Consider the following 8114-nt stretch of genomic DNA (forward strand, 5'->3'; position numbering starts at 1 on the left):
AAACGAATTTATTATAAGTATTATAATAGAAATAAGAATAATAATATTAATCTAAAATATATTTATATTTCTTGGTTTTATTACCTATTAATAAAAGAGCTTATAAATTATAAATATATTTACTAGTTTAATAAAAAATAATATAAAGAGTTATTTAAGCCTAAATAAAAAAGTATTTCCTTTTTCTTTACTAATAAATACTAGTAATTTAATTAAATCATTTCCCAAATCTAAAGAAAGAAATTTAATTATAACTTAAAAATATAACTCAAGAATATTTAGAGAATAGTAAAAGATATCTAGTTTATTAGGCAAGAAAAAAATAAGGGAACTAGCTAACCGGAATCTATATATAGAAATAAGTAAATTATATCTAGAGAATTTAAATAGTTGCTTTGCTTTAGAGGAATTATATTAGAATTATTAATATTTCAGGTTCTAGAATTAATAAATAATATTAAAATTTAGCTATAAATAATATTTCTATTAATACTATAATAAGTTCCTTATTAAAGAAAAAGAGAAAAGAAGTAAAAATAGCTAAAGAGATTTTCTAAAAATGAACTAAAATAAAAGAAAAGCTATTTTATATAAAAGACTAGAAGAATACTATTTTAAGAAATAATAAATAAAGAAATAATCTAGCTAAAAATATAAATATTAATACTTTCAGTAATAAATAGAATAAATTAAAAACCGAGTATATTCTTAATTATAATAAATATAGAACTTCTAAAATTAATAATATTTTAATAAGGCTATTAAAAAAAGCGATTATTTTATTTCTAAAAACTTAGTAAAAGACGAAAATATTTATTAATACTTTAAAAATATTAGATCTAGCTATTATATTTCAAAACTAATAGATTAAAAATAATATTCTCTATTTTATTATTTTATAAATAGAAAATACTATTATATTAAATATAATTAAATATATTAGAAGATTTATAAAACTAGTAATTATATCTTATATAATAAATAAAATATTTAAGGAATTAGAAATATTAACTTAAATATCTAATATTAATAGAATTATTTAATTTAAAAATAATAGTATTAATATTCGGATATTATTAGTTTATAAATATATTATATAATCTTTATATTTCTAATTTATATTTCGAGAATTTTAGAAAAATATTAAATATAAAGAAATAATTAATACTAAAGCTAAAATTAATATTTTCTCTAAAAAAGATTTCTAGAAATATTAGTAAAATAATATATAATATTATAGATTATTAAATATTTACTATTACTATAATAGGGAATCAGGTAACGGGTTACGTGGCTAGTTAGGTGCTCTCGCCTGTCTATTACCCCATATATAGCTCTCTTCTTCTTTTCTTCTCTTCTTCTTACTATAATAGCATCCCGAGTACTCTAGTTCTCAATATATATTTTAGTATCCCTATATACTCCTCTTTATTACTAAGGCTAAATTTGAATTTATAAGAATAGTAAAGCTTAGAGCTAAGGTTATAAATAAAATAGAATATAAAAATATATTTTTTCTAATTAAAAAAATTTTAAAGATTTTATTTAATTAATTATTCTTAATAAAAATAAAAATAAAAATTATATATAAGAATAATAGTTTATAGAATAAAAGATTTACTAATTCTAAAAATAATTAGAATATTTATACTATTATAATTATTTTATTTTAAAGAATACTAAGCTTCTAAAATTAAAAAATTAAGTAATATAAAATAGGAAACTAAAGTTAAAAAAGAAAAATAGAACCTAATATTATAACCGGTAATAATATTAAAAGAAATAGGAAAATACTAGGATTTCTTATAAATTTTTTTATTTTAGGTTTAGAAATTTAGGAAATTAATAATATTTTTGGGAAAACTGAAATAAAAAAGACTCTAGCTAGAGTATTATTAAAAGTAGTTCCGGATTTAATAAAAAAGAAAGTAAAAAGAATATTAAGTAAAAATATTTTTAAAAAAGAAATAAAATAGTATTTTCTAATAATAAAGAGATATCTTTCCGAAATTATAGAACCTGGAACCCAAAACTAGAAAGAATTTTAAAATATATAAAAGTTTAAGGAAAATATATTAGAATATTAAATAAAAAGATACTTTTTATATTTTAATAGAAAGAAGCTAAATAGAAAAGTAATAAATTCTAGAAATTAAATAAAAATAGTATTAGAAAAAATAGCTATAGCTTTTAAAGAAAAAGATAATAATTATAATTTATTTCTAGTTATAAAAGTATATAAAATAAAGAATAAGAAGAATTAACTAGTAAATACTAATAACAGAACTAGAAAAGATTCTAGTAAATATCTAGACTAGTTTAAGAAATCTAAAACTAGAAAATATAAAAACTATTTTTTATTAAAAATATTAGCTATTTTAAAAAGTTTATAATTTATTTCGAAATATTTTAAATAATTAGATATTAGGAACTAGCTCTAGAAAAAGAAACTAGCTATATTTTAAGAATTAATAATTAATTAAGAAAGTATAATTATATTTAATTAGAAAGAAATAAAAAAAGTCTATAAGAATATTAGTTTATTTATTCTAATTAAAACTATTAAATATAAAGCCTAATAAGAAAAGAATTTCCTATATTTCAAAGCTCTAGTACTAGTAGTAGTAAAAATACTATTAAAATATCTAGATTATAAAGTTTTTAAGAAATATAATAGACTTTATTAGAATTTATAATTCTTGGTTATAAAAAAGATTACTAGAATTTATAGACTAATTAATAATACTATAAAGATAAATTTAGTAATTCTATAAAATACTAATTTATTTCTGTTTATTAATAAGATCTCGAAAAAGTTTACTAGATATATTTATATTTTTTTAATTAATTTTTTTTCCGGATATAATTAACTTATATTAGATATTTATAATAGAGATTTAATTATATTTATAATACTTCTAGAATTATTAAGAATAATTATATTATCTAAAAAAGCTACTAATTTTATTATATAGTTTATATAGATTATTATAATTATTTTAGAGAATTTATTTCCTAAAAATTACTATATTATTTATTAATAATATTAGAATAAAGAAACCTTATATAAATTATAATAGATTATTTATTTTATTTAGTATTTAGTATTTTATATTTAAATATTTTTAAAACCTAAATATAACCTTAAATAGAATTAAATAAGCTAAAGCTAGTATTAGAAAAAAATTATAGTTTTATTATAATAATATAGTTATTATTAGCTTTATTTATAAAATACTTAAAAGAAGTTTTTTAAATTCAGGAATTATTAAAATCTTAAAATAGAAATATTATAATAGTATAACTAAAGGCAAGATATTTATTAAAATTATTATTTATTATTATATTTAGATTAAAGGTTTTATAATTATTACTAAACTCATTTATTACTTAATAAAAAAAATATAATATAGAAATAAAGTAATAAATAAATATAAGCTATATAAATTCTTTAAGAAAAGCTTATTATTATTCTAATACTTTATAAGTTATACTATAATTTATTAAAAGATTAGAGAATAATTATATTAGTAATAAATACTAACTTAGATAAATAAAGCAGAACTTTTAATTAATATAATAATAATAAAAAAAAGAAAATTACTTAATATAAATCTGAAATCTGAAATAATATTAAATAGAGATATAATATTATTAAAAGAGAATATTAAAGGCTAATAAAATATTTATAGAAAATATAATTCTAATTATATAAAATTTATTTTATTCTTAAACTAGATACTAATATACTTGTTATATAGCTAAGTAAAGCGGCTATAGACCTTTCTAGAGCTTTAGTTATTTATTAGCTAGTATAAATTTAATTATTTGATTTTAAAATTAAGTATATTAAAGAAATTAAATATATTATTATTAATAAACTTATAGTAAAAATGTAATATCGAAAATAATAAGAATATTAATAAATAACTAGTAATAGAGCTTAATACTATTAGAATAGTACTTATTAGATAAAAAGTTTAATTAAAGGAAATAGTTCTAGTTTAGTTATATAATATTATTTTAAGAAATTAGATTCCTAAGACCTTTACTAAATATTTGAATAATAGTATCTAGTTACTAGAGATTAATAATTAAAGCCTTATTATATCTGGAAGCAAATTAGTAATATTAAAAAATAATAATATTCGAAAGTTATATAATAAAAGTTATAGCCTTTTATATATAATCTCTAATAAAATAGTAAATAATAATACTAACTTCTATATATTATTTAATAATCTAATATCTTTATTAGATTTCCTAGATAATAGCTATTTTAAATAATACTAGAATATTATATAATATCTTATAATACTTTTTAAACTAGAAAAAATATCTAGAATCAAATTTCGAAAGTTAATATTAGTTTACTAGTAATATATAGTACTATTATATAAGTTATAGAATGCTATTTATATATAGTTAGTAAAGTTATTATTATTTAGAAATAAGAATTATAGTATTATAGTATTAATATATAATCCCTAAATCTGCTAAGCCTAAAGGGGTCTAGTCTACTAGTCGAGTTACTAATAAAATGCGAGGTTATATAACTATATCCCGTATCTCATATCCTATTACCCATATTCTATTACTTATATCCCGTATCCCGTATCTCGTAATTATATATATAACTCCTAAAGAAATAGCTATACTAATACTAGAAACTTTCTAAAAATGCGAAAAAATAGTATCTTTCTCTAATTATATACAAATTCCCTAATCCGGCCTAGTGCCAGATTCCCAAATACTCTATATATTTATATTACTTCTAAGGGTTTTAGTTATATACTAAAGGCTATAGCCTTTTATATATAACTTTTATTCCTATAATATCTTCCTATTCTATATATCTATTTTCTGTTCTATTTATACTTGACCTATTTCTCTATATCCAATTATATAATATTTATATTAATTAGGTACTTGAGGGCATTTATTAGCTTCGATTTCATTATGAAATCGGCAGGATTTAATTCTTTCTTAATTTATTTAACTTCTGCAATTTCTCGTTATTTATATACCTAGTAAAGATATATTATATTAATTATTAGATGCTTTTTTCGAGTAGTTCCCAATTTAATAAAATATTTATATAATAACTTCAAATCCGTATAAACTACTAATAGTAGTTCTATTTCTAGTACTTTATTAATTATAGATTTAACTAAAGTACTTATATTAAAACTATAAGCTATACTATAGAGTTCCAAAGCTAGAACGCTTCTAGTAACTCTCTTATATTTAGTAAAGAACTAGTAAATAATATTAGTATATCTAGTTTCGTTTATTAGAACTAGAATATATCTGATTTAGAAAAAGAGATCTCTATTATTTATAAATAAAGCATTCGTAAAAACAATTAAATATAAGAACTTCTTTATTAGCTTTATAAATCTCAGTCCTCTAATAGTATTCTTAATTTACTATTAAATGCGCTTATTAAATGCCTTTATATTAGTTTCCGAGGATTTAATAGCTTAAGTAGTAATTAATAGGTTATATAAAGCTTCTAGTTAATAGACTAATATAATATATACTTCTCTAGTATATTAGGTAATATATTAGTCCTTAATAAAGAGATCTTAATAAATAGTACCCCTATTACTTATAGTAGTAGTATTTTTTATAGAAATAATTCGGAGGTTTTTATACTAGTATTCTTATATAAGAGTAATTCCAGTAGTATTTATATAGATAATATCTCTATTAAACTTGAGATTATAATTAATAATAAGGTATTTACGCTTTTTAGCCAAGAACTTAGCCTTATAAAGCTTTAGTTATTTTGCCTTTATAAAATTATTAGTTCTAATAAATAGGGTATTATTAGTTTAAAGGCTAATAATTCCGAAGAATTACTTACTATAGAGGAGGTAAAAGTCGTAAATTAACTATATTATAGAAAGCTCATTAATATAATAGAAATAGTAAGTCTTAAACTAGTAATTCCTAGCTTCCGGTATACTATATAGTAGTTTTATAACCTTTAGAACCGAATTATTATTTAGATTTAGCTTTCTAGTAAGCTTATAAAATAGATTAATATAAAAATTACAATTAAATAAGGTTATTAATTAGATATAAACTTATAAGATATTATATAAATATAATTCTATAGTATCTATTATTATAGTAATAATACTAAGAATAATTCTCTGGTTAATATATTAAATTATAGGCAATTATATTAATACTATATATTTCTTACTATTATTATAAGCTTAGATAACTAGTCTCGACTTCTTAAACTCTCTCTCTATACCCTTATTCTTAATCTTATTAATAAACCGGAAGTTAAAGATATATATTTCCTTTAATATCTGAGATCTGGAAGTAACCTTAAATATATCCTTTTCTAGAAGGCTAGCGACTTTAACTTAACGGGAGTTCTTATATAGGTTATTGTTTTATAGGAATACTATAAAATCCGGGTTATTATAAAAGCATTCTCTATTATACTTTAGTAAAATAGTAGGAATAGTAGAAGGAATTATACTTATATTACCTTTAGTATTACTATAGAATTCGGGAATAAGTTTAAGTTCGGGGCCATTAGTAATAACCTTAATATCCCCTATATAAAAGGGCTTTATAGAGGTTAAGCGGAAGGTAGTATTACTATATAATAGAGCTAGTATATAGTCTTTCCCATTAATAGCTACTAGCTTATATAGTTTATCCTAATTACTAGATTAACTAGTATTTCCTTTATATTATATAAGAATATCCGAATTCAAGAGAAGTTTATAAATATTAGTAATATTAGAACTATTTCGGGTATTTAGGGTATTTATAATCTAGTATTTAGCTTAAAGCTTCTAAATTTCTATTATTACTTTTTTAAATACTACTAATTACTATAATATAATTAGTAATAGGGTATTATATTTAGTTATTCGAGATAAAGTATTATAAATCAAGAAAGTTAGAATAATACTATCGGGTCTAGCGGAATTATTAATAGCCTTAAAAGCTATTTAAAGTATAATATCCTTATTAATTCTATTAACTTCGGCTATAATAATAAGATAAGTATATTAAATCGGGCTATAGTAGTATTCTATAATTCTAATAAAATTATAAGCTTTTATAAAGACGATTTTAACCTTAGTTCCTATAGTATTTATAAGCTAAGTAAACTCCTTACTAGTAAACTGCTTTCTAGTATCTATTATAATCTAATTAGAAGGGCCTAAATAGATATTAATCTAATACTATTTTAGGGTATCTCAAGTATATAATATACTAATATTTTAAAGCTATTAGTTGGCTTAATATTAAGTACCTTTATTAATAATATAAAATATAGGCTTACCGGAAATATAGAAAATATTAATAATAATAAAGTAGTTAAAGCTAATATTATCTCTTAGATTAAACTTAAATTATTCCGGTAATTATTCGAATTTCTGGTATTACTTATAATACTTTATAAAATACTTAAGGGCTTTATATTAATATTATAGCCTACTTATTCTAGTATATTTCAGAGCTTACTAATAAATAGATAACTAAAATAGTAGTATAAATATTATAATTCGATCTCTATAAGAAAGCAAGAGTTATAAGTAAAGAATTCGGAAATAAAGCTTTATAAAATAGTATTCTAAAGCAAGAAAAAGTATCTAAAACATTATATTATAGATATAAAGCATCTATTAGAAATAATAAGATAATTAGTAAGATTATTAAAATAGATCCCTAGCTTGTCTATATTAGCTAAGCTAAATAAAAATAGAGTTTTTATAAATATAATATAAAATTATACTTGCCTAATTAGTATTCTTACTATTATAGATCTAATAAAATATATAAATATAATACTAAACTAAATATTAACTTAACTTTTAATAGTTTTATTAAGTTTAATACTATTATTAGTTTACTATAAAGCTTGGAATTAGTTAGAATTAGTAATTAAGAATCTAGAAACTCTGGTATTAATTATAATTCTATAAAAGTAATAAGTATTATATCTTAATATATTATTAATTATAAATATCTAGGCATCTTTTATTTATTTAATAGGCTCTAAAATATAATTTTTGCCTATTATCTAATATATAAAAGAAAGAAATATAAGATTATCTATAAGAGTATTAGTTATG

Source organism: Hyaloscypha bicolor (assembly GCF_002865645.1).
Source record: "Hyaloscypha bicolor E unplaced genomic scaffold K444scaffold_86, whole genome shotgun sequence".
Classification (NCBI taxonomy): domain Eukaryota; kingdom Fungi; phylum Ascomycota; class Leotiomycetes; order Helotiales; family Hyaloscyphaceae; genus Hyaloscypha; species Hyaloscypha bicolor.